This window comes from Symphalangus syndactylus, chromosome 13, assembly GCF_028878055.3.
Source record: "Symphalangus syndactylus isolate Jambi chromosome 13, NHGRI_mSymSyn1-v2.1_pri, whole genome shotgun sequence".
NCBI lineage: Eukaryota > Metazoa > Chordata > Mammalia > Primates > Hylobatidae > Symphalangus > Symphalangus syndactylus.
Genome location: NC_072435.2, coordinates 25,862,280 through 25,890,242, shown reverse-complemented (window position 1 = coordinate 25,890,242; position 27,963 = coordinate 25,862,280). Strand labels below are relative to the sequence as shown.

The window sequence follows — 27,963 nt, the reverse complement described above, 5'->3', positions numbered from 1 at the left end:
TAAGTTTTAGGGTACATGTGCACAATGTGCAGGTTTGTTACATATGTATCCATGTGCCATGTTGGTGTGCTGCATCCATTAACTTGTCATTTAGCATTAGGTATATCTCCTAAAGCTGTCCCTCCCCACTCCCCCCACCCCACAACAGTCCCCGGAGTGTGATGTTCCCCTTCCTGTGTCCATGAGTTCTCATTGTTCAATTCCCACCTATGAGTGAGAACGTGTGTTCATTCTTGAGAAAATGTATGAAGATTAGTATTTTCAGATTATGTTACAAATCACAAGGACAAAAAAGATATTATTACACTGTTTTTACCCTTAACCTCATGCTTTTTTACATCTTATTTTTCATATTACTATATTGGTATACTTCATATAAATGAAGGTGCATGCCATGGGTCTTATTTGGCACACACACAAAAAGGCATATAGAAATATAATAATATGGTAGCCAGGCACAGTGACTCATGCCTGTATTCCCAGCACTTTGGGAGGCTAAGGCGAGTGGATCACCTGAGGCCAGGAGTTGGAGACCAGCCTGCCCAACACGGTGAAAACCCTAATGGTGCATTATTATTATCTGCTATAAAGTATCTTCCTGTGGTGGGATAAAACAATGTTGGTAGACATAACATGATTCATTCACACTTAGGAAAATTTAAACTTTATTGTATAAAACATGAGAATGATGTACATTCTAAATCAAACAGTTGCACACTGTAATACCAACAGTTAAATGTGAATTCTATTCAAGAACATGCTATATTGGTAGTTTTCATTAAACTGTCTACTCTGATGTAACTGTTCTTCCATTTCAAAACTAAGACTATAGTTCATCAATTTTTGCTAAACAACAGCTATTGTTATTCAGCTGAGGAGGTGGCCGCCATTTCCCCTGGATGATTTCTATGACATAATCAGTCCCTAAGGACCCATTACTCTTTTCCATAAAAATCCTATTGTCCTAAGGCCATGGCATATTCTATTTTATGGTTATTTGGTAGAGCATAGAAGCACTGTGCCCTTCTGTAAGGAAAAGAATACATTGAGCACAATAAGTGTAATGACTGGTATCATAGTTTGACATTATTCTCTGCTCACCTCCATGCCATGAAAAGATTTCAAAGTTCAGGCTAAAGACATAAAGAGTAAAGAAGCCTTTTCAAAAAACCTCCCAAATAATTTTTTAAAAATTGTAAGCTGAATATAACTGATCATTTCCACATGCCCTTGAACCTTTGGTACACATCATGTCATGAGGTTAAACATATTTTGACTTATAATATTTCTTCGGCATGCAATGTCATAGATTAATGTAGGAGAACCAGAGACTGAGTTATTTCTTGTGTAAGTCTTCTGATGTACTCTGGTAATATTCCTTGAGTTGTAGCCTCAGCATACAAAATGTATCTCTGTGGTATTGTCAAAGATACACGTTTTGATGTCTAGTGATGTGGCAGGTCTCAACAATGCCTGTGTCTTTTACACTACATCTACGTGGTTTCTCTTTACTGTGGACTCTGATGTTGATTAACACTCATGATGAAAAGTTTGCCATACTCAGTTTGTAATGATTGTCTCATGAATGAATTATCTGATGCTCTGTAACTTGTGATTTGTGTCTAAAGACCTTACCACACATATGGCATTTGTAGTGTTTCTCTACATTATGGATTCTGTGATGATTTGCAAGATGTGAAATCTGAGTGAAGACCTTACCACACTCATTACATTTGTAAGTTTTCTGTACAGAATGGACTCTGTGATGACTTGTCAGGTGGAATTTTGTCTAAAAACTTTGCCTCACTCACTACATTTGTAAGGTTTCTCTGCATTATGGATTATTTTATGAAAAACAAGGCTTGAATACACACTAAATGCTTAGCTATATTAATTACATTTGTAAGGTTTCTCTCCAGTATGAACTATCTGATGTTTTACAAGGTGTGGAATTTGATTAAAGGCTTTGCCACATTCATTACATTTATGTCTCTCTCCAGTATGAATTCTCTGATGAATTGTTAAGGAGAACTTGTGCCTGAAGTCCTTATCACATTCCTTACATTTATAAGGTTTCTTTCCAGTGTGGATTAACAGATGGGTAGTGAGGCTTGAATGCCCAGTAAATTCTTTGCCACATTTATTACATTTGTAGTTTCTCTCCTGTATGAATTCTCCAACATTGTGCTAGGTATGAACAGCTACTATAGACCTTGCCACATTCATTACATCTATAAGGTTTCTCTTCCATATGAATTCTCCAGTGTTCCATAAGGTGTGAATTGCGACTAAAGATCTTACCACATCCATTACATTTGTAAGGTTTCTCTCCAGTATGAGTTCTCCAATGTTGTGCAAGGTGTGCTATTTGATTGAAGACCTTGCCACATTCATTACATTTGTAAGGCCTCTATCCAGTATGAATTCTCTGATGATTGCTTAGGAATAATCTGTGCCTGAAGACCTTGCCACATTTGTTACATTTGTAAGGTTTCTTTCCACTATGGATTAGAAGGTGGGCAGTAAGGCCTGAATAGTCACTAAATGTCTTGCCACATTCAATATATTTGTAACGCTTCTCTCCAGTATGAATTCTTTGATGTCATACAAGGTATGAAAGTTGACTAAAAACTTTGCCACATTCATTACACTTGTAAGGCTTTTCTCCAGTATGAATTATCCAGTGTTCTGCAAGGTGTGAACTGTGAGTAAAGACCTTGTAACATTCATTACATTTGTAAGGTTTCTCTCCAGTAAGAAATAACACAGTCTCTGACTAATACTTTGCCACATTCATTACATTTGTAAGGCTTCTCTCCAATATGAATTATCCAATGTTCTGCAAGGTGTGAACTGTGAGTAAAGACCTTGTAACATTCATTACATTTGTAAGGTTTCTCTCCAGTATGAATTCTGTGATGTCATGCAAGGTATGAATTATTTCTGAAGACTTTACCACAGTCATTACATTTGTAAGGTTTCTCTCCAGTATGAATTCTCCGATGATTGATAAGGGATAACTCATACTTGAAGACTTTGCCAAATTTTTTACATTTGTAAGGTTCTCTCTAGTATGAATTACAAGATGGGCAGTGAGGTCTGACCACTCATTAAATATTTTGCCACATTCATTATATTTCAGAGATGTTCTCCAGTATGAATTCTTTGATGTTGTGCAAGGTTTGAATTGCGACTAAAGAACTTGGCACATGCATTACATTTGTAAGGTTTCTCTCCAATATGGACTCTCCAATACTCTGTAAGGTGTGAATTGTGACTAAAGACCTTGCCACATTTCAAACATTCATAAGGTTTCTCTCCAGTATGAATTCTCAGATGTTCTGCAAGATGTGAATTGCCATTAAAGACCTTGCACATTCATTACATTTGTAAGGTTTCTCTCTCATATGAATTCTGTGATGTTGTACAATGTATGAATTGTTCCTAAAGACTTTACAACACTCATTACATTTGTAAAGTTTATCTGGATCCAGAACTATGTCATGGTTAGCAAGGCTTGAAGACACTCTAAAGACTTTGCCATGCCCATTACATTCATAAGACTTTTCCCTAATGTGTGTTTTCTGTTCTTGTGGGAGAAATGGAGAATCAAAAAAATCACTGCTGCATTTATTAACATGGGTTTTCACACTAGAAGAAATTTTTTGAAGTGGTAAAACTGAGGGACTCTGCTCATTAGACTTTTCCACTTGATTACATACATAAATTTTTTTTTCACCTTGAAATAGCTGCAGTTTGGGCAGATGGGACTCAGAAGTTAATCGGATCTGATTTTTAATAGGCTTGGTTCTTGCATTGCTTCTCAATACACAGATCCTCCCTAGGAAAGCATGAAAAGAGGAAATTGAACCCATGGTTCTGGCATGTTTAGAATCTGTTGAAGGAAGTAGAATCTACCTCATCTGTCTCAGATATTGCAAGAAATATCAGCATACTTTGTATAACACGTTGGCAATGCCAAAAACACTGAGAGGCAATACATTGGAGCAGTGGGAAATATACAGGAGTCAGCAGGACTATGAAAGAATGTAATAAAGATTATGAGGAGAGAAATACAACAAAAACTCAAAGTTTCTGAGAAAAAGCAGGAATTAGCCCTTTAGAGAAAACAAGATATTAAAGAACAGCTATATATCCATTAGTAATAGTGCATGCATGAAGCCAAGAAAGACACATCTGCAGAAAAGGATTGAATGTTTGTACATCCTGTACAACAGGCTCATTAGTGAAGTTCTCCCCCTACACAATTTTTATACAAAACAATTGGAAGGAGTGGTTATTTTACTAAACCTCATACAAAAATTAAAAGGAGTACAAAAGATGGAAATGTGGCTAAAATTATAGTGATTAATAAATTTATTTCCAGAAACCAAACCTTTTAAGGCAGCCTTCTGAATTGCTTAAGAATTATTTTAAGCAGCTACCTAAAGATACCTAATGAGCTAAAAGGTAACAGAGATAAACAACTAAGTGAAATTGGGAAAACAATACATATAAAAGAGAATATAAAAACGAAGAAACTATTGACAACAAAAATCAAATTCTGGAGGGGAAATACAATAGCTGAAGTAAAAATTCATTAGGGTGCACAACATCAGACTGAACAAGGCACAGAAAAAAATAAGCAAAAATAAAGATACGTTACTCCAGAGAATCAGCTTTAAAGAAAAAAACAAAACATAAAAGCAAACAAAAAAAATTTTTTATGTGGCTCACTGCAGCCTCCATCTCCCAGGCTCAAGTGATTCTCATGTTTCAGCCTCGAGTAGCTGGGACTACTGACATGCATTACCACATCTGGCTAACTTTTATATTTTTAGTAGAGATGGGGTTTCATCTTGTGGGCCTGGCTGGTCTCAAACTCCTGGCCTCAAGTGAGATGTTTGTGTAAAGTCAAACATAAATCTGGCCTACATGCATGTTGAGGCACAGCACCTTTCCTTAAACTTATTTATGACAGAGAGATCTTTGCTCACATGTTTTCCTGCTGATCCTCTCCCCACCATTACCCTGTAGTACTGCCACATCCCCCTCACTGAGATAGTAGAGATAGTGATCAATAAATATTGAGGGAACTCAGAGACCAGTGCTGGCATGGGTCCTCCATATGCTGAGGGCTGGTCCCCTAGGCCCACTGTTCTTTCTCTATTTTTTGTTTCTGTGTCTTATTTCTTTTCTCAGTCTCTTGTCCTACCTGACAAGAAACACCCACAGGTGTGGAGGGGCTGGCCCCCTTCAAAATTATAAAGCAGTTTTCTGTATATGATCAAAGTTAAGCTGTTAACATTTTAAAATAGAATTTTCAACATAGAATATTTTACATAACTGCAGTGGAAACCACAAAAAGAAAATCTACAGAACATACACAGAAGGAGATGAGATGGGAATCAAGGCACTTTACTACAAAAAAATCAACAAAACACAAAAGGCGGTAGGAAGAGAGGTATGAAGGACAAAAAATCTACAAGATGCTACAAGATCTACAGATAGTATTTGACAATATGGCAATAGTAAGACCTTCTGTATGAGTACTTCAAATCTAAATGATGTAACTTTAGAATAAGAAGAAAATAGGATCCAAGTAATCTCCATCCACAAGAGAACCCCCTTAACTGTAAGGACATACACAGAATGAAATTGAAAGGATGTAAAAAGATATTCTATGCAAACGTTAATCATCAGTAAACCAGGTGGCTATATTAATATCAGAGAAAACAGACTATTGCTGGGTGCAGTGGCTCACCACAATCACAGTGCTGTAATCCAAGTACTTTGGGAGGCTGAGGCAGGTGGATCACGAAGTCAGGAGTTTGAGACCAGCCTGACCAACATGGTGAAACCCTAATAAAAATACAAAAAATAGCCAGGCATGGTGGCATGAGCCTGTAGTCTCAGCTACTGGGGAGGCTCAGGCAGGAGAATCACTTGAACCTGGGAGGCGGAGGTTGTGGTGAGCCAAGATCACGCCACTGCACTCCAGCCTGTGTGACAGAGCAAGAGTCCATGTCAAAAAAAGAGAAAAAGAAAACAGATTTTACTCAAACCTATTATGAGACAAATATTGTTAGAAAATCATAAAGGGCTCAATTATCAAGATATAAAGCTCCTAAGTGGCCAGGCACAGTGGCTCATGCCTGTAATCCCAGCACTTTTGGAGGCTGAGGCAGGTGCATCACATGAGGTCAGGAGTTCGAGACTAGCCTGTCCAACATGGAGAAACCCCGTCTCTATTAAAAATACAAAAAAATTTAGCCAGACATTGTGGCACATGCCTGTAATCCCAGCTGCTTGGTAGGCTGAGGCAGGAGAATCATTTGAACCTGGTAGGCAGAGGTTGTGGTAAGCCGAGATCATGCCACTGCACTCCAGCCTGGGTAATGAGTGAAACTCCATCTCAAAAAAAATAAAAAGCTCCTAAATATAGAATGAAAAATTAAATGAAAAAGTAGCTCCACAATAAAGAATTAGATTTCAATACACCATTTTCCAAAAATGGATAACACCAGATGGAACAGTAAGAAAAGAGAGGACTCAAAACACCACAACAGACCCACAGACCCATTACACATAACAGATGTGTATAGAACACATCACCTAAAAATATCAGAATATAAATATTTCTGAAGTACTCAAAGAACAATTTGCAAAATAGGCATGACACAAAACACATTAAAAAATTTTTTGAAGTCTGAAATCATACAAGTTATTGATTCCCATCACAATAAAAGTGGAAATTAACAATAAAATCCTTAAAATACACAAATATGTACAAATTAGTACATTTAAGCAGTGGGTCAAAATGAAACCCCAAGGTCAATTAGAAAACATCTTGATGATGGCTAAATGCAGTGGCTCACACCTGTAATCCCAGCACTTTGGGAGGCTGAAGTGGGCAGATCACTTGAGGTCAGGAGTTTGAGACCAGCCTGGGTAACATAATGAAATTGCGTCTCTGTTAAAAATACAAAAATTAGCTGGCTGTGGTGGTTGGTGCCTGTAATCCCATATACCTGGGAGGCTGAGGTACGAGAATCACTTGAACCTGGGATGCAGTGAGCCAGGATCATGCCAGTGAACAGAAGCCTGGGTGATAGAGTGACTGTCTCAAAAAAAAAACAAAAAAAAACAAAAAACACCTTGATGAAGTGCAACAAAAAGTGGATTGAAAACAGTCTGCCCTCTGTATCCATGAATTCCACGTGTGCAGATTCAACCAACTGTGGCTTTCTGGTCTGCAGTTGGTGGAATCCATAGCTGCAAAACCTGCAAATTGGGAGGGCCAAGTGGAATACTGGAATCTTAGCCAGAGAAATTAGATAAGAAAAGTAGGCCGGGCACAGTGGTTCATGCCTGTAATCCCAGGACATTGGGAGGCTTAGGTGGGCGGGCGGATCACCGGAGGTTGAGAGTTAGAGAGCAGCCTGACCAACATGGAGAAATTTCGTCTCTACTAAAAATACGAAATTAGCCAGGTGTGGTGGCACATGCCTATAATCCCAGCTACTTGGGAGGCTCAGGCCGGAGAATCATTTAAACCCAGGAGGCGGAGGTTGGGGTGAGCTGATAGTGCACCATTGCGCTCCAGCCTCGGCAACAAGAGTGAAACTCAGTCTCAAAAATAGAAAAAGTAAATAAATGGCACATAATTGGAAAGAGAGAAATAAAATAATTGCTGTTCATATAGCAACATCTCATATGTAGAAAATCATAAAGATCCCCCACAAAAAACCTGTTAGAACTAATTAGCAAACTCAAACTTAACAAAATACAAAATCTACCTAAAAATTCTATTTTATTCCTATATAAAAACAATAGATCATCCCCCCAAATTAGAAAAATAATTCAGTTTACAATAACATAGAAAAGAATTAATTAAGAATAAGCTTAACAAAGAGGGAAAATTCCTACACAGAAACCTATAAAATATTGCTGAAATTAAAGATTCAAATAAATGCAAAAAGAGACCATGTTTATGGTTTGGAGGACTTAAAGTTAAGATGACAGTAATACCCAAAGAAAACTACAGATTCGGTGAAATTCTTAGCAAAATACCAGTGAAGCTTTCCAAATAATTCATCCTAAAATTAATATAAAATGACACAACTGCCTCAATAGCAAAACAAAGTCGAAATAAGGAGGAGGTGTTATATTGCATGATTATGAAACTTATTGCCAGGATACCTTAATCAAAACAGAACAGTATTGCTATAAAGACAGATGTATAAGGCAACAGAGAATGGAGAGGCCACAAACAAACCTTCAAATATATGGTCAAATGATGTTCAATATGGATCCTAAGACCATGCAATGGGAAAAAGACAGTCTCTTCAAATAAACAGTACAGAAGAAATTCGATATCCACATGCAAAGGAATGAAGATGAACCCTTACTTTACATCATGTGCGAAAAGTAACCTAAAGTGGATTCATGACCTAAAACTATAAAACTCCTAGGAGAAATCACAGGTAAAAAGCATCATGAAATTAGATTCAACAGTGTTTTCCTGGATATAACACCAGAAGCACAGGAAATATTAGGTAAAAATACATAAAATGCGCAATAAAACTGACAACTATTATGGTTCAAAAAAACAATTATGACTGGGTGCAATGGCTCATGCCCATAATCCCAGCACTTTGGGAGGCCAAAGTGGGTGGATCACAAGGTCAGGAGATCAAGACCATCCTAGCCAACATGGTGAAACCCCATCTCTACTAAAAATACAAAAATTAGCTGGGCGTGTTGGTGTTCCTGTAATTCAGCTACTTGGGAGGCTGAGGCAGGAGAATCACTTGAAACAGGGAGTTGGAGTTTGCAGTGAGCCAAGATTGCACCACTGCACTCCACCTTGGTGACAGAGCAAGACTCCTTCTCAAAACAAAAGCAAAAAACAATTACAGGAATAAAAAGAAAATGTATGACACATGACAAAATATTTGCAAATCATATCTCTGATAGGATAATATCTAGGTTATATATAAATAACTCAGGCTGGGGGTGGTGGCTTACACCTGTAGTCCCAGCACTTTGGGAGGCTGAGTTGGGCAGATCATGAGGTCAGGAGTTCGAGAACAGCCTGAACACATGGTGAAACCCCATCTCTACTAAAAATACAAAAATTATCTGGGCATGGTGGCACATGTCTGTAATCCCAGCTACTCAGGAGGCTAAGGCAGGAGAATTGCCTGAACCTGGGAGGTGGAGGTTGCAGTGAGCCAGGTTTATGCCACCGTACTCCAGCCTGGGTGACAGAGTGAGACTCCATCTCTAAATAAATTAATAACTCCTACAAATAAAAAAATTAAAAAAATCTGATTAATAGGGAAAGGGCCGGGCATGGTGGCTGATGCTTGTAACCCCAGCACTTTGGGAGGCTGAAGCAGGCAGATCACTTGAGGCCAGGAGTTTAAGACGAGACTAGCAAACATGGTGAAAAACCGTCTCTACTGAAAATACAAAATTTAGCTGGGTGTAGTGGCACATGTTGATAATCCTAGCTACTCTGGCTTCTGAGACAGGAGAATCACTTGAACCCAGGAGGTGAAGGTTGAAATGAGCTGAGATTATGTCACTGCACTCCAGCCTGAGTGGCACAGCAAGAATCTACTTAAAGGATATAAAAAAAAAAAAAGGAAAAGGAAATACCTTTCTCTGGAGGTGATATACAAACAACCAAATGAAAAGAGGTAAAATATCACTAATTATTTAAAAAATGCAAGTAGGTGCAGTGGCTCACGCCTGTAATCCCAGCACTTTGGGAGGCCGAGGTGCATGGATCATTTCAGGTTAGAAGTTTGAGACCAGCCTGGCCAGCATAGTGAAACCCTGTCTCTTCTAAAAATACAAAAATTAGCTGGGCATGGTGGTGGGCTCCTGTAATCCCAGCTACTCCAGAGGTTGAGGTATGAGAATCACTTAAACCCAGGAAGCTGAGATTGCAGTGAGCCCAGATAGCACCACTGCACTCCAGCCTGGGTGACAGAGTGAGACTTAATCTTACAAAAAAGAAAAAGAGCCGGGCGCGGTGGCTCACGCTTGTAATCCCAGCACTTTGGGAGGCCAAGGCAGGCGGATCACGAGGTCAGGAGATCGAGACCACGGTGAAACCCCGTCTCTACCAAAAATACAAAAAATTAGCCGGGCGTGGTGGCGGGCGCCTGTAGTCCCAGCTACTCGGAGAGGCTGAGGCAGGAGAATGGCGTGAACCTGGGAGGCGGAGCTTGCAGTGAGCCGAGATCACGCCACTGCACTCCAGCCTGGGTGACAGAGCAAGACTCCGTCTCAAAAAAAAAAAAAAAAAAAAAAAAAAAAGAAAAAGAAGGCCGGATGCAGTGGTTCATACCTGTAATCCCAGCACTTTGGGAGGCCAAGGCAGGTGGATCACCTGAGGTCAGGAGTTTGAGACCACCCTGACAAACATGGTAAAACCCCATCTCTAATAAAAATACAAAAATTAGCCAGACGTGGTGGTAGTTGCCTGTAATCCTGACTATTCAGGAGGCTGAGGGAAGAGAATCACTTGAACCCAGGAGGCAGAGGTTGCAGTGAGCTGAGATCACACCATCACACTCCAGCCTGGGCAACAGAGCAAGTCTCCATCTCAACAACAAAAAAAGAAATGTAAATAAAAAACATAATATGAGATATCATTTATACCCATGAAGAATGTTTATTGTAGAGAACAAAAAACCCCAACTAAACAAAAACAGAAATTCACAAGTGTTGGCAAGAATGTGGCTAAGTCAGAGGCTTGTGTACTGTTGGTGGCAATGTAAAATGACACAACTATAGAAAGAAGTATGAGATTTTTTCAAATAATTCAAAATTGAATTACCAGTATAGCCAATAATTCCTCATCTGGGTCTATATATAAAATTCAAGGCAGGATCTTTAAGACATATTTAGAGACCCATGTTCATAGCAGCATTATTCAAAATAACAAACAGGTAGAAGGAAGCTAGGTTTCCATGAAAAGATTAGTGGAGAAACAAAATGTAGTATATACATAAAACCATTATTTGGTCTAAAACTATCGGAATTAAGTCATGTGTGATGGTTCATACCTGTAATCTCAGAACTTTGGGAGGATGAGACAGGAGGATCACTTGAGACTAGGGATTTGAGACCTGCCTGGGCAACACAGAACAACCCTGCCTCGGCCGGGCGCGGTGGCTCACGCTTGTAATCCCAGCACTTTGGGAGTCCGAGGCGGGCGGATCACGAGGTCAGGAGATCGAGACCACGGTGAAACCCTGTCTCTACTAAAAATACAAAAAATTAGCTGGGCGTGGTGGCGGGCGCCTGTAGTCCCAGCTACTCAGAGAGGCTGAGGCAGAAGAATGGCGTGAACCTGGGAGGCGGAGAGCTTGCAGTGAGCCAAGATTGCACCACTGCACTCCAGCCTGGGTGAAAGAGCGAGACTCCGTCTCAAAAAAAAAAAAAAGAACAACTCTGTCTCTGTAAAAATGTTTTAAAATATGCTGTGCATGGTATCCTGCCCCTGTAGTCCTGGCTACTTGGAAGGCTGCAGTGAGCTCTAATTATGCCAGTGCACTGCAGCCTGTGCAACAGTGTGAGATCCTTGTATTTTAAAAAAATCTGTATACATGCACATACATACATGTGTGTGTGTTTGTGTCTGTCTGTAATGTATATTAATTTCTTTTTGAGATGAAGTCTTGGTCTGTTGCCAGCCTTGAGTTAAGTGACATGATCTCATCTCACTGCAACATTTACCTCCCATGTTCAAGTGATTCTCATGCCTAAGCCTCCTGAGTAGCTGCATTTACAGACATGTGTCATCATAAAATAAAATAAAATAAAATAATAAAATAAAAATAAACCTGAAAATGTGGAAGCAACTTTGGAACTCATTGAAAGGCAGAGGCTGGAACACTTTGGAAGGCTCAGAAGACAGGAAAATGTGGTAAAGTTTGGAGCTTCCTAGAGACTTGTTGAATGGTTTTGACCAAAATGCTCATAGTGATATGGACAGTGAATTCTAGGCTGAGGTGGTCTCAGATGTTGATTGGGATCTTATCAGGAACTGGAGCAAAGGTTATTCTTGCTATGTTTTAACAAAGAGACTGGCAGCATTTTGCCCCTGTACTATTTATCTGTGGAACTTTGAACCTGAGAGAGAGGATTTTGGTAGCTGGCAGAAGAAATTTCTAAGCAGCAAAGCTTTCAAGAGGTGACTTTGGTGCTCTTAAAAGCATTCAGTTTTATTCGTTCTCAAAGATATTGTTTGAAATTGAAACATGTTTAAAAGGGAAGCAGAGCATAATAAAAGTTTGGAAAATTTGCAGCCTGACAGTGCGATAGAAAAGAAAAACTCATTTTCTGAGTAGAAACACAAGCCTGCTGCAGAAATTTGCATAAATAATGAGGACCCAAATGTTAATCACCAAGAAATGGGGAAAACGTCTCCAGGGCATGTCAGAGGTCTTTACAACAGCGCCTCCTATCACAGGCTGGGAGGCTTAGGAACAAAAATTGTTTCATGGGTCCAGCCCAGGATCTTGCTGCTTTGTGCAGTCTTCGGACTTGGTGCCCTGTGTCCCAGTCATGGCCAAAAGGGATAAGTGTAGAGCTCAGGCCATTCCTTCAGATGGTGCAAACCCCAAGTCTTTGCAGCATACACATGGTGTTCAGCCTGGGGTTGCATAGAAGTCAAGAAATGAGATTTGAGAACCTCTGCGTAGATGTCAGAGGATGTATGGAAATGCCAGGATGTCCAGGCACAAGTTTGCTACAGGAGCAGAGCCCTCCTAGAGAACCTCTGCTAGGGCAGTGTAGAAGGGAAATATGGGGTAGGAGCCCCCATACAGAGTCCCCACTGGGGCACTGCCTAGGGGAGCTGTGAGAAGAGGGCCACTGTCCTCCAGACCCCAGAATGTTAGATCCACCAACAGTTTGCACTGGGCACCTGGAAAAGCAACAGACACTCAATGCCAGCCCATGAAGGCAGCCAAGAGTGGGGTTGTACCCTGCAAAGCCACAGGAAATCATATTGGAGCTTTAAGATTTGACTGTACCACTGGATTTTGGATTTGCATGCAGCCTGTAGCCCCTTTGTTTGGGCCATTTCTCTCATTTGGGTTAGGTGTATTTACCCAATACCTATACTTCCCATTGTATCTAGCAAGTAACTAACTTGTTTTTGATTTTATAGGCTCATAGGTGGAAGGGACTTGCCTTGTGTCAGATGAGACTTTGGACTGTGAACTTTTCAGTTAATGCTGAAATGAGACTTTGGGAGACTGTTGGGATGGCGAGATTAGTTTGATTTTTTTTTTTTTTTGAGACAGAGTCTCACTGTGTCACCCAGGCTAGAATGCAGTCATGTGATCTCGGCTCACTAACCTCTGCCCCCTGGGTTCAAGCAATTCTCCTGCCTCAGCCTCCCGAGTAACTGGGACTATAGGCACGTGCCACCATGCCCAGTTTGTTTTTTGTATTTTTAGTAGAGACAGGGTTTCATCATGTTAGCTAGGATGGTCTTAATCTCCTGACCTTCCAAAGTGCTGGGATTACAGGCATGAGCCACTGTGCCTGGCCAGCATGACGAGTTTTGAAATGTGAAGACATAAGATTTGGGAGGGCCCAAAGATGGAATAATGTGGTTTGGCTGTGTCCCCACCCAAATCTCATCTTGAGTTTTAGCTCCTGTAATCCCCAAGTGTCATGTGAGGGATCTGGTGAGATGTAATTGAATCATGGAGGTGTGTTTTTCCCATGCTGTTGTCATGATAGTGAATAAGTCTCATGATATCTGATGGTTTTATAAAGGGCAGTTCCCCTGTACATGCTCTCTCACCTGCCACCATGTAAGGCATGCCTTTGCTCTTCCTTCACCTTCTGCCATGATTTTGAGGCCTCCCAAGCCATGTGTTACTGTGAGCCAATTAAACCTCTTTTTCTTTATAAAGTACCTAGTCTTGGGTATTTCTTTGTAGCAGTATGAAAGTGCACGAATACACTACAAAATAAATCAACCTGGAAAACACAATGCTAAGTGAAATAAGCCAGCATAAAAATACTGTAGGATTCCACTTATATGAGGTATCTAAAAATGCTCAAATACATAAAAACAGAACAGAAATGGGAGAGGGCGAGACTCAAATTTGGAAGGAAGGGAGCTTAAATATTCCTGGTAATCAATTAAATCTAAACTCAAAGAACCATAAAAAATGATCTATTTAAACTCTGCTAAGCTCATACAATGTAAAATACTATAAATCGTATTTCACAAACAAAAGGGACATGATGTCAGGGGTCCAGTACTTTACAGATTAGTAGATGTATAGTTGTGATTGTGAATGAATGGAACTTATATGCAGTTATCTAAAACTAAAAAATTTGATTTCATAATTATCACCAGAAGAACACATATAACCTTATGGAGAAAATAAGTAAATGGCCCACAGTGAAATGGCTTGTACTGAAGGGCAATGTCAGTATTAGCACAGTGCAGAAATGTTTTATGGCAGTAGTGTGGAGACCCATGGACTAGGTCATCGGTAACATAAGCAGCTAACAAGAGCCAGAGAACAGCAGGACAGTACCAGGGTGTAGATTAACAGGGACTAGGTGAACATTACAGGAAATTCAGATAGAAAGAAAGATTGGGAACAAAAGCATTTTCATGTGTTAACTCAAGAGTGTCATTTCCAGAACTTCAGAAATTTTGCAGAAAACACAGGTAATATAAACAAATAGCGGAGAAGTCATTTATCAAGTGCAATAAATGGGCTAAATTTCCCATAAAATACCAGGAGCTATTTTAAAAATTAATTTATTCAACCAAGATGGACATGTGGACTCTAGATAGAAAACATAATAATTAGAAATAGCGTTTGTTCCAACAAACAGTGAAGTTTAAGTAATATCCACAGATTATGTTGAGAAAATTGAAAACGTATTATAGAAAATACAATGTGTCCTTGTGATATTATGATGTGTGTGTGTGCATGTGTGTGGGTTTTTATCCATGATTCCTGACTCATAATTCCCACAGCCCTTCTTATAGACATGTGTTAAAATGTGGTGGTGCTTTATGCCTCAAAAGAGGACCTCAAGAAACAGAACCTCTCTCTGACCTACTGCTCAAGACAGGAATCTAAGCTGCTTCTGCTTTTCTTTCTCTTTTTCTTTTCTTTTCTTTTTTTTCTTTTGAGGTGGAGTTTCATTCTTGTCCAACCTGGAGTGCAATGGTGTGATCTCGGCTCACCCCAACCTCCACCTCCCAGGTACAAGTGATTCTCCTGCTTCACCCTCCCGAGTAGCTGGGATTACAGACATGCGCCACCATGCCTGGCTAATTTTGTATTTTTGGTAGAGATGGGGTTTCTTCATGTTGGTCAGGCTCGTCTCGAATGCCTGACCTCAGGTGATCCACCTGGCTCGGCCTCCCAAAGTGCTGGGATTACAGGCATGAGCCACCGTGCTTGGCCTTCTTCTTCTTTTTTTTTTTTTTTTTTTGAGACAGTCCTACTCTGTCATGCAAGCTGGAGTGCAGTGGTGCGATCTCAGCTCACTACAGTTTCTGCCTATGAGGTTCAATAGTAGAGATGGGGTTTTGCCATGTTGGCCAGGCTGGTTTGAACTCTTGAGCTCAAGCAATCATCCGCCTTGGCTGACCCTCACTCCAGACTTCTGCCCCATAACCTGGAGGAAAGAATCCTGCACAGAAGAGATCCAGAAGAATCTGAAAAGATGGGCCTTACAGGGTTTAGATCATACACTCTGTATAATCACATTTTGACACATTTGTCCATATTTCAGTAATGCCTATGTAGTGTACTTCCATAAAAACCAAAAAGGACTGGGTTTAGAAAGTTTTGGAAGGCTGAACAAATGAAAACTAACAGAAAAATGAACAAGAACTCCTCCACGTGCCAAGAGGAGAGTGGCACAAGCCAACTTTAGGGGACAGAAGCTCATGTGCTTGGGACCCTTCCAGACCTCACCTTTTGTATCTCTCCATCTGACTGTTCACTTGTATCCTTTGTAATATCTTTTACAATAAACCTGCAGATTTAAGTGTTACTCTGAGTTCTGTGAGCCTCTCTAGCAAATTAACCAGACTCAAAATGGCAGTCATGGGAACCCAACTTAAAGTCCGTTGGTCAGAAATTCTGGAGGCCTGGACTTGCTACCAGTCTATTTGCAATCTTGGGGACTGAGCCCTCAACCTGTAGGATTTGATGCTACCTCCAGGTATATAGTGTCAGAATTGAATTCAAAGGCACCCAGCCGGTAGACACTGCCAAATTGATTTCTTGCTTATTGGGGGAGGAAAAAAACCCCACATTTGGTCACAGAAGTTTTCTGTGTTTATTATTTTGTGGTGTGAGACCAAACAGAAGAAAATATGATTTGGTTTGATTTTTTTCCACTAAGTCTTAAAACAAATTATGGCTGAGTGCAGTGGCTCACGCCTGTAAACACAGCACTTTGGAAGGCCAAGGTGGATGGATCACTTGAGGTCAGGAGTTCAAGACCAGCCCGGCCGACATGGTGAAACCCTGTCTCTACTAAAAAAGTACAAAAATTAAGGCCAGGCACGGTGGCTCACGCTTGTAATCCCAGCACTTTGGGAGGCCAAGTCATGCGGATCACGAGGTCAGGAGATCGAGACCACGGCGAAACCCTGTCTCTACTAAAAATACAAAAAGTTAGCCAGGCCCGCCCCGTCTGGGAAGTGAGGAGCCCCTCTGCCCGGCCGCCCCATGTCTGGGTAGAAGTGAGGAGCTCCTCTGCCTGGCCGCTCCGTCTGGGAGGTCTACCACGGAGGCCAGAAGCAATGTGGGGGCTGGACGTGGTGGCTCACGCCTGTGGTCCCGGCACTCTGGGGGGCGAGGCGGGTTGATCACTTCGGGCTAGGAGTTCGAGACCAGTCTGGCCAACTTGGCGAAACATGAAGAATACAACAGACAAACCAACCAACCAACTCAATGACAACAAAACAGGTCTACCCTGGAGTCATACTCTAATTTTTTCTATTTTCCTCCCTTTCTGATCCTTTATCCCACTCTCTTTTTCTTCCTCTTCCTTCTCCCTCTTCTTTGTCAAATAGAGGATTGAGTTATTATCACTGATCCATATAAAGTCCCTCTCTCATCTATTTTAACTCCCACCCCCATTTCTATTCCCCGACTTCCCATGTGCAACCTTCCTAATATGTTTGATACGCATCTTTTTGTTTGTATGTATTTTTAGAAAATGTTTATTGTTTTTGTATGCAAAAAAAATTAATAAAAAAAAAAAAAAAAGTTAGCCAGGCATGGTGGCGGGCGCCTATAGTCCCAGCTACTCGGAAAGGCTGAGGCAGGAGAATGGCGTGAACAGGGAGGCGGAGCTTGCAGTGAGCCGAGATCGCACCACTGCCCTCCAGCCTGGGTGACAGAGCGAGACTCCGTCTCAAAAAAAAAAAAAATACAAAAATTACCCCGGCGTGGTGGCATGCACCTGTAATCCCAGCTACTTGGGAGGCTGAGGCAGGAGAATTGCTTGAAACTGGGAGGCAGAGGTTGCAGTGAGCTGAGATTGGGCTACTGCACTCCAGCCTGGGCGACAGAGTGAGACTCTATCTCAAAAAAAGTAATAATAATAAATCAGGCCAGGTGCAGTGGCTCACGCCTGTAATCCCAGCACTTTGGGAGGCTGAGGCGAGTGGATCACAATGTCAGGAGTTCGAATCCAGACTGACCAACATGGCGAATCCCCATCTCTACCAAAAATACAAAAATTAGCTGGGTGTGGTGGTATACGCCTGTAATCCCAGCTACTCAGGAGGCTGAGGCAGGAGAATCACTTGAACCTGGGAGGCGGAGGTTATGGTGAGCCTAGATAGCACCACTGCACTCCAGCCTGGGTGACAGAGAAAGTCTCTATCTTAAAATAAATAAACAGCCATTCCCTGATACACTTCCACACCTATAAAACAAAGAACACAATATCAAATAAGGAACTGATGATAACACATATAGAAACCAAGATTATTTATAACTAGGGGAAAGTTACAGGATGAAAGTAGCAGCTGGGTGCAGTGGCTCAGGCCTGTAATCCCAGCAATTTGGGAGGCTGGGGCAGGTGGATTGCTGAAGGGGTGGCCTGCCACTCCACACCTGTGGGTGTTTCTCATCAGGTGAAATGAGAGACTTGAGAAAAGAAAGAGACACAGACACAAAGTATAGAGAAAGCAAAGTGGGCCCAGGAGACCGGCGCTCAGCATACGGAGGACCCGCACCAGCACTGGTCTCCGAGTTCCCTCAGTATTTATTGATCATTATCATCTCAGAGAGAGGGATGTGGCAGGACAATAGGGTAATAGTGGGGAGAGGGTTAGCAGGGAAACATGTGAACAAAGGTCTCTGTGTCATAAATAAGTTTAAGGAGGCCAGGCGCGGTGGCTCACGCTTGTAATCCCAGCACTTTGGGAGGCCGAGGCGGGCGGATCACGAGGTCAGGAGATCAAGACCACAGTGAAACCCCGTCTCTACTAAAAATACAAAAAAAAAAATTAGCCGGGCGTGGTGGCGGGCGCCTGTAGTCCCAGCTACTCGGAGAGGCTGAGGCAGGAGAATGGTGTGAACCTGGGAGGCGGAGCTTGCAGTGAGCCGAGATCGCGCCACTGCACTCCAGCCTGGGTGACACAGTGAGACTCCGTCTCAAAAAAAAAAAAAAAAGAAAAAAAAAGTTTAAGGAAAGGTGCTGTGCCTTGTTGTGCATGTATACAAACATCTCGGTGCATTAAAGAGCAGTACTGCTGCTAGCACATCTCACCTCCAGCCCTAAGGCAGTTTTCTCCTATCTCAGTAAATAGAACATACAACCGGTTTTTACCCCGAGACATTCTGTTGCCCAGGGATGAGCAGGAGACAGATGCCTTCCTCTTATCTCAACTGCAAAGAGGCCTTCCTCTTTCACTAATCCTGCTCAGCACAGACCCTTTATGGGTGTTGGGCTGGGAGACAGATCTTTCCCTTCCCATGAGGCCATATCTCAGGCTATCACATGGGGAGAAACCTTGGACAATAGCTGGCTTTCCTAGGCGGAAGGCCACCTTCCCCAGTGTATTGTGTCCCTGGGTACTTGAGATTAGAGAATGGTGAGACTTTTAACAAGCATACTGCCTTCAAGCACTTTTTTAACAAAGCACATCCTGCACAGCCCTAAATCCATTAAACTTTGAGTCAACACAGCATATGTCTCTGCGAGCACAGGGTTGGGCTAGGGTTACGGATTAACAGCATCTCAAGGCAGAAGAGTTTCTCTTAGTACAGAACAAAATGGAGCCTCTTATGTCTACTTCTTTCTACAGACACAGTAACAGTCTGATCTCTCTTTCTCTTCCCCACAGATTGCTTGAGCTAAAAGTTCAAGACAAGGCTGAGTAACGTGGTGAAACCTCATCTTCACAAAAAAAAAATACTAAAATTAGCCGGATGTGGTAGAGTGGGCCTGTAGCCCCAGCTACTTGGACACAGAGGTGGGAGGATTGCCCAAGCTTGGCAGGTTGAGGCTGCAGTGAGCTGTGTTCATGCCGCTGCACTCCTAGGCAACAGACTGTCTCATTCTGCTGAGCAGCAATCTCAGAAGAGCCACCTACTCCCCTGTTACACACATAAGTAAAGTGTGGATGAAGCGCACAACTGAAGAATGGTTGAGGCACCTCGTGAAATAAGAAGAAATGCATATATTGGTGTCCTCCCAGGTTCCTGACTCAGAGCTGCTAACTCCTTGGAATGTCCTGGATTATAGGAGCGTGATTTGTTCTAATGAGGCAACCTCTGTGGGCTCCTGGATGGGACTAGTCACCAGATAGACCAGGTCATGGTTAGAAGCATGGAACTGTCAGCTGCAACTACCACCCACCAGGAGGGAAAAAGGGGCTGGACAATGAGTTAATATCAATCATGCTTCCATAAAGTGATGAAGCCCCCATAAAGATCCGTGAACTATGGGGTCATGAGAGCTTCCAAGTGCGCTGGACACACGCAGGTTCCTGGAGGGTGGCGCACTCAGAGTATCTTCCCATGTGCCTCACCCTGTGAATCTCCTCATCTGGCTGTTCATCTGTGTCCCTAGAAACACCCTTCATCATGAACCAGCAAACATTAGAGAGTGTTTCACTGAGTTCTGTGAGCCACCCTAGCAAAGTAATCAAACCCTAGAAAGTAGTCAAGGGAACCCAACTTACAGCTGATTGATTGGTCAGAAGAAAAGGTGGCAGCCTACTGGTGGCTGAGGTGGGAGACAGGCTTGGAATCACAACCCTTAGCCTGTGGGTTCTGACTCTAACTCCAGGAATATAGTGTCACATATTACAGAAAGCCCAGTTGATGGCCATGAAAAAATTGTTTATTTGTGGGGCGAAGTCCTTGCACATTTTGGTGATCAGAAGCAAAGCTTTCTGTGCTGAGTTGATAGTGGGAAAAACACAGGCTTTTTCCTATCCAATCAAATAGACCTGAACAAACAAAGAGGGCTTGATGCACCTGCATGTAGTTTCTGGGCACCAGATTCAAAACAGAGGAGCCAATGTTTTCCCATCTCCTGATTAGGTCTTCACAGTACAGGAAATGGGATGCACCATGAATAGGTCAAGGAGGCAGGTCTATGGAGGCCTCAGCTATGATCTATAGGGACAGATACTGAGCATTAGATGGAATCAAGTATAGAAAGAGAGACAATAGGCTGGACTTGGTGGCTCATGCCTGTAATCCCAGCACTTTGGGAGATCACCTGAGGTCGGGAGTTCAAGAGCAGCCTGACCAACATGGAGAAACCCCATCTCTACTAAAAATACAAAAGTATCCAGGCGTGGTGGAGCATGCCTGGAATTTTAGCTACTCCGGAGGCTGAGGCATGAGAATCGCTTGAACCTGGGAGACGGAGGTTGTGGTGAACTGAGATTGCACCATTGCACTCCAGCCTGGGCAACAAGAGCAAAACTCCATCTCAAAAGAAAAGAACAGGCCGGGCTCGGTGGCTCATGACTGTAATCCCAGCACTTTGGGAGGCTGAGGCGGGTGGATCATGAGGTCAGGAGATCGAGACCATCCTGGCTAACATGGTGAAACCCCGCCTCTACTAAAAATACAAAAAATTAGCCGGGCATGGTGGCGGGTGCCTGTAGTCCCAGGAACTCAGGAGGCTGAGGCAGGAGAATGGCGTGAACCTGCGAGGTGGAGCTTGCAGTGAGCCGAGATTGTGCCACTGCACTCCAGCCTGGGTGATAGAGCAAGACTCCATCTCAAAAAAAAAAAAAAAAGGACAGAGGAAAAAGAGACCCCATTGACACAGCCCTCCTTATGCCACACAGAGTCAAGGCACTAAAGAGGTCACAGAAGCCACAGGACAGGGTGGCTATTGTTCAGTGATAGACTTGACCTTAGTCTATGATTGAGTTGCAGCATCACTGCACGGCAAAAAGACGAAACTATTGCACATCTACAGAACAGAGTGCTAAGAGGCGGCAAAGAAAGATTTCTGTCCAGAACTCATAGGGTTTAAACTTTTGTTTTCCCATGGAAATCTCCCATTTGTGGAGTTTCTCAATCACTATTTAATAGTGTAGCTTGCGCTCTGCACATCTGAGCTCCTGCCTGTGTTTACACCTTTGATACATTTCCTCCTTTTGGGATGTTTTGCTGTTTTCACTTCACTCTGCAGGGTCCAGGACGCTCTCCTTTGCTCCAACATGGAGATAATACTCAGGTGAGGAAGAGAGATTCCTGTTGATTAAAAGAAAGAATGAAGACGTGCAGTGATGTCTCCAAAATCCAAAGCCTATGTTTAGGCAGGAGACAGAATATTACAAATAAATCAAAAATTACATTTCTCAAATTCACTCACAGATTGCCTCCTTCTGAATGCTTAGAGAATACTGTAATTTGCAGACATTGAGCTCTCTTCCAAGAACTACTAAATCATAAGCACAGGGGTAGAAAACAGGGAAACGAATATTTTTTAATTCTGACAGCCGGGCGCAGTGGCTCACACCTGTAACCTCCGCACTTTGGGAGGCCAAGGGAGGCAGATCACGAGGTCAGGAGTTCAAGACCAGCCTGGCCAACATGGTGAAACCCCATCTCTACTAAAAATACAAAAATTAGCTGGACGTGGTGGTGCGTGCCTGTAGTCCCAGCTACTAGGGAGGCTCAGGCAGGAGAATTGCTTGAACTCGAGAGGTAGAGGTTGCAGTGATCCGAGATTGCACCACTGCACTCCAGCCTGCGTGACAGAGCAAAATTCCATCTCAAGACAAAAAAAAACCTGCCATAACATTTTATGCATACAGCTGGGCACAGTGACTCATGCCTGTAATCCTAGTACATTGGGAGGCTGAAGTGGGGTGATCACTTGAGTCTAGGAGTTCGAGACCAGCCTGGGCAACATAGCAATACCCAGTTTCTATATGAAATTTAAAAGCCACACATGGTGATGCAAACCTGTAGTCCCAGCTATTTGGGAGGCTAAGTGGGGAGGATTGCTTGAGCCTGAAAGGTCACAGCTCCTGGGAGCCATCATTATGCCACTGCATATCAGCCTGGGTACCAGAGTGAGACCCTGTCTTATAAAAAAAAAAAAAGGTTTTATGTATACTTAAGCTTTGATACCACCAAATGATGTATCATAAAGGGGGCAGAACATCTGAAGAAAGGGAGCATTTAAAGTCCTGAAAGTATTATAAAGCTTTTCATTTCTGAAAAGTAAAGGATTATAAAGCATTATGGAGCTTTTCATTTCTGAGTCAACAGGGTTTCAGTCTCAGTCAAGCAATGCCTGGGCTCCCAAGAGGCACACAATACACAATGCAGCGATATAGCACGGCAAATCCCAGCTTCGGGAGGGAAGTTATCGTCATCCAGGGAGACCAGGTTCCTATAATTCTCCACCATCACGCTTCTGTATAATGACTTCTGCGCAGGTTCCAGGCATTTCCACTCCTCCTGAGAGAATCACATGGCTGCATCCCTGAATGTCAAGTATGCCTAAAATGAAAAACACGTTTCACCAATAGGATAGGAAGAGAGTACTTATCTTCACACAAAATGAGGAGACAGGCATAAGGAAAGTGAACATTCCGTCGAATTCACATAAATGTATTTTTGAGCTAGTTATGTGTCTGTAATTGTGTTTCATTGTACTTTTATGTAAGAAGTTATGATATTCTTTAGATCAGGGTAGATTTCTCATTTTTGTGGACAACACAGGAAATACAAACAAAAAATCCACAGTTTATAGAAGTGTTACACATTGTTTGATACACCAAATGATATTCAGTATACCTGAGCTACAATAAAAGTGACATCTTCAGAGATGAGAATGTCTACAGTAGATTTTTTTTTTTTTTTTTTTTTAGATGGAGTCTTGCTCTGTCACCCAGGCTGGAGTGCAGTGGCGTGATCTCGGCTCACTGCATCCTCTGCTTCCCGGGTTCACGCCATTCTCCTGCCTCAGCCCCCTGAGTAGCTGGGACTACAGGAGCCTGTCACCACACCCGGCTAATGTTTGCTTTTTTTGGCGGGGAGAGACAGGGTTTCGCCATGTCAGCCAGGCTGGTCTGAACTTGTCAAGCAATCCTCTCAAGCAGTCCACCTGCCTCAGCCTTCCAAAATGCTGGGATTACAAGCGCCAGCCACCATGCCTGGCCTCCTTTTTCCTCTTTCTGTCCAATCTGTGATTATTCCAGTCTCCATATATTTCTGCCTCTTCTCCCGTCTCTGCTTCCACTCTGCTCTCCCTGTTAAATTCCTTCTTCCAGGCTGGGCACAGTGGCTCAAGCCTGTAATCCCAGCACTTTGGGAGGATGAGGCGGGTAGATCACGAGGTCAAGAGATCGAGACCATCCTGGTCAACATGGCCCGTCTGTACTAAAAATACAGAAAATTAGCCAGGTGTGGTGGCGGGCGCCTGTAGTCCCAGCTACTTGGGAGGCTTAGGCAGGAGAATCACTTGAATCGGGGAGACGGAGGTTGCAGTGAGCCGAGATCACACTACTGCACTCCAGCCTGACAACAGCATGAGACTCTGTCTCAAAAACAGAATTTCTTCTTCCCTTCTGTCCCCTTGTCCCTACTCTCTGGCATCTGGAGATCCCAGGCCTCCCCTTGCTGTGATTCTCCCTCTGCTCTCCTTGTCACCAGCTGCCCCCTCTTAGTCCCAGTACCACACTGCTCTGTCTGCCCTGGCTCCAAATCCCTCCTTCTCTCCCCCACTCTCGGCCTGAGAAGCTGTCTCCTTTGCTCTCCCTGTCTTGCTGTCCTTCATCTCTCTGGACATGGAGCTTTTCTCTATATTTCTCCAGTTGCTTTTTCTCCCCCTGAGCTTTCTCAGCTTCCTTCATTGTCTCTGCAAATCCCCCACTCATCCTTTACTTTGTCATGTGTTTATGGGTCTCCTTCATTTTTCTTTTTCTTAACTATGACTATTTCCTCTCCCTCACTCTCCATCTCTTTATGCACACATTTACAGGGAGGAGACTGGAATAAGATGCCGATCTCCGGAAAAGCTCATTTTGAGTGGGCCACAAGAACATTTGGAGGTGAGCAGACAGGCCCCGGTTACCTCCCCAGCCCACGGTCAGGAGAAGAGATGGCTGGGAAGAGGATGCCTGGGGATCAGAAGGGCAGGGATCAAGAAAGAAAGAGTCACAAGGTGCATGGTGGAGAGATCATGAGACTCATTGTCTAGGAGAAGAAAGTCACAGGGCCGACTGATCAGGGCAGGAACAAGTCATAATGGTAGAATGTCATAAGGTGGGTTAATTACTTAAGGCAGGAACTGGCTATTTCACTTCTTCTGTAGTTTCCTGGCTGCTCCAGAGTTCTTGGCTACTGCAGGCCATCTGGACGTATATGTTCAGGTCACAGGGGTTGCAATGGTGGGTTACAATAGCTGAGCTTTGGCTCAGAGGCCTGACATTCACCATGTTGGCCATGCTGGTCTCAGACTCCTGACCTCATGATTCCCCTGCCTCGGCCTTCCAAAGTGCTGGGATTAAAGGCATGAGCCACCACACCCGGCCTTTTTTTTTTTTTTTTTTTTGAGACAGTCTCCCTTCATTGCCCAGGCTGGAGTGGAGTGGCTGGCCAGGCTCACTGCAACCTCCACTTCCCAATTTCAAGCAACTCTTCTGTCTCAGCCTCCCAAGTAGCTGGGACTACAGGTGCCTGCCACCACGCCTAGCTAATTTTTGTATGTTTAGTAGAGACGGGTTTTCACCTTGGTCAGCCTGGTCTCGAACTCCTGAACACACGTGATCCACCTGCCTTGGCCTCCCAAAGTGCTGGGATTACAGGCGTGCACCACTACGCCAGGCCAGCTTGCTTTTACACATTTTAGGGAGACATGACATATCAATCAATAAGTGTAAGATGTAGACTGGTTCAGTCTGGAAAGGTGGGACAACTCAAAGCTGGGAAGGGGGCTTCCAGGACATACGTAGATAAGAGACAAATGGTTGCATTCTTCTGAGTCTTTGATTGCCCTTTCCCTGAATACACAATTTACATGTGAAAGAAGGATAGAGGAATAGTCATTTATGCCTTAGTCTGGCTCAGTGAATCTGCATTTTTACATAAGTAATAGGGCAGAGGAAGCCATCAGATATGCATTTGTCTCGGGTGAGCAGAGGGATGACTTTCTGTTCTGCATCATGAAGATAAGCTTGTCCAAGTGTGCACTCACCATTGCTCCATTTGCAAGGGCGCACCCTTCTGGAGAAGTCACTTGCCTTGCTGATAATTAAGAAGAAAATTTTATATTAGAGTGCTATTTATTTTGCAGCACCGAAACTTTATTTATGACACTATCAATTTACATTGCCTGGATGAAATTCAACAGAGCTCTTTTAGGGAAAAAATTGTGAGACCTGAAAGGGTGACTCCGTAGGCTCAGACTCAGACCACGCCACACGGGTTGCAGTCAAGAGATCTTTATTGGAGGAGTCTGAGGGAGAGCCGAAGCGGAAGAAGAAAAAGAGCGAGGGCTCTGCAGCCTCCGTCTTTTATGCCTAGGGATGTTACGTGGGGGTCGCTGGTTGGCTGAGGGGCTGGGTCTAGGCTGAGGCGGGAAGGCGTGACCTCTGATTGGCTCCTTTTGGCGGGCCTGTGTTGGGGAGGAAGAAGAACCTGGAACCAGCGCCATTAGGGTGCTCCTGTTACCTAACAAGACCCACAGGGAATTTCCTTGTGGGCACATTATGAAGAAGGTAAACAGCTTTTTTTATCTTTATAGTTACATTATTTAGGAAAAAAAAGGGAGGTAGGTTTGTCTGACAGAGTTCTTGCTTGGCTTTTCCATTTTCTCTTTGCTTAGTGATTTTGGGGCCCCAAGATTTTTTTTTCTTACACAAGTTCTGCCCACTGCCATCACTTTTTTTTTTTTTTTTTGAGATGGAGTCTCACTCTGTCGCCCAGGCTGGAGTGCAGTGGTGCCATCTTGGCTCACTGCAAGCTCCGCCTCCCAGGTTCACACCATTCTCCTGCCTCAGCCTCCTGAGTAGCTGGGACTACAGGTGCAAGACCACCATGCCTGGCTAATTTTTTGTATTTTTAGTACAGATGGGGTTTCACCGCATTAGCCAGGATGGTCTCGATCTCCTGACCTTGTGATCTGCCCGCCTCGGCCTCCCAAAGTACTGGGATTGCAGGCGTGAGCCACCACTCCCAGCTGACCAAGTATATAATTTTTAAGGAATTGATCTTTTGTTTCAAAGGTAGGAATATCAGCAGCAGAGTGCAAATAAGGTAATCCTTAGAGCATCTTTTAAGGTGAAAGACCAATATCTTTCCGTGGTGCAGTTCGAATTCTCAACAGGACCAAGAAGACACTTGGTTCGTGGCAATCAAGTCTCTAAGATAAATTGGTTAAGTGGTTCTTTAGAGTCTGATTCATTCTTTCTACTCTCCCTGATGAGGGTGGGTGCCAGGGAGTATGGTGTTCCCATCTAATGTCTAATGTTTGGGATAGCTTTTTAATAATGTGTGCGGTGAAATGAGTTCCATTGTCTGAGTCAATATTTTCTATTAGTACAAACCTGGGTACTGTGTTTTCCATTTGGGCCTTAACTACATTATTGCCTGTTGCATTTGAAAAGGGGGTAGCTTTGACCCAGTGAGTGAGGTGGTCTACTATCACCTGCAAATATTTTGGATGATCTATTGGAGGCATTTCTGTGTAATCGATTTGGATACTTTGGAATGGCCTTAAGCCCAGATTCCTTCCCCCAAGAGGTAATCTTTTTACAGTATGTTTATTAGTTTTCTTACCTACCGAGAGACTATCTGTAACCTGTTTGGCCAGGGTATAAATTCCTATACAACTGTAAACTCTGAGAACTGTGTCACACAGGGCCTGGGGTCCCCAATGGGTCCCCTAATGTAGTTGGGATAAGACTTCCCTCATAAGGGGTTTGGACAACATTTCTCTCTGGTCCGGCAGTATCCGTTTACCTTCTGAATTCTCTTTGGCACCTATTTTTAATAGTTTTTCTTTTTCAGTGGAAGAGAAAATGGGGATTATGGTAGGAGGAGGAAGGCAAGGAGTTAAGTGAAAAATACGCATTTCAGAAGACACAGCAGCCTGCTTGGCTGCCTGATCTGCTGGGTTATTTCCTTGACTTTCGAAAGAAAGGCTTTTCTAGTGTCCAGGAACGTGGACAATAGCTATTTCTTCCAGCAGCTGAAGATGACTCAATACTTGGGTGATCAGCTCCTTGTGAATAAGGTCTTGACCTTTACTATTATGAGATTTCGTACAGTCCAAATTTTCCCAAATGCATGGGCCACTCCAAAGGCATACCTGGAATCTGTATAGATGGTTCCTTTCTGGTTCTGTAAGTACTTTAAGGCTTGACTGAGTGCAAACAGCTCACACCTTTGAGCAGACCAACTGCTGGGCAATTTCCTGACTTTATTTCTACAAGAG

At 43.0% G+C, this 27,963-nt stretch overlaps 1 pseudogene; it reads right to left on the bottom strand.

The window, feature by feature from the left end:
• Positions 1 to 760: 760 nt before the first annotated feature.
• LOC129459538 (zinc finger protein 480-like) lies at positions 761 to 24,379 on the bottom strand (annotated as a pseudogene).
• Between the last annotated feature and the right edge of the window lie 3,584 nt (positions 24,380 to 27,963).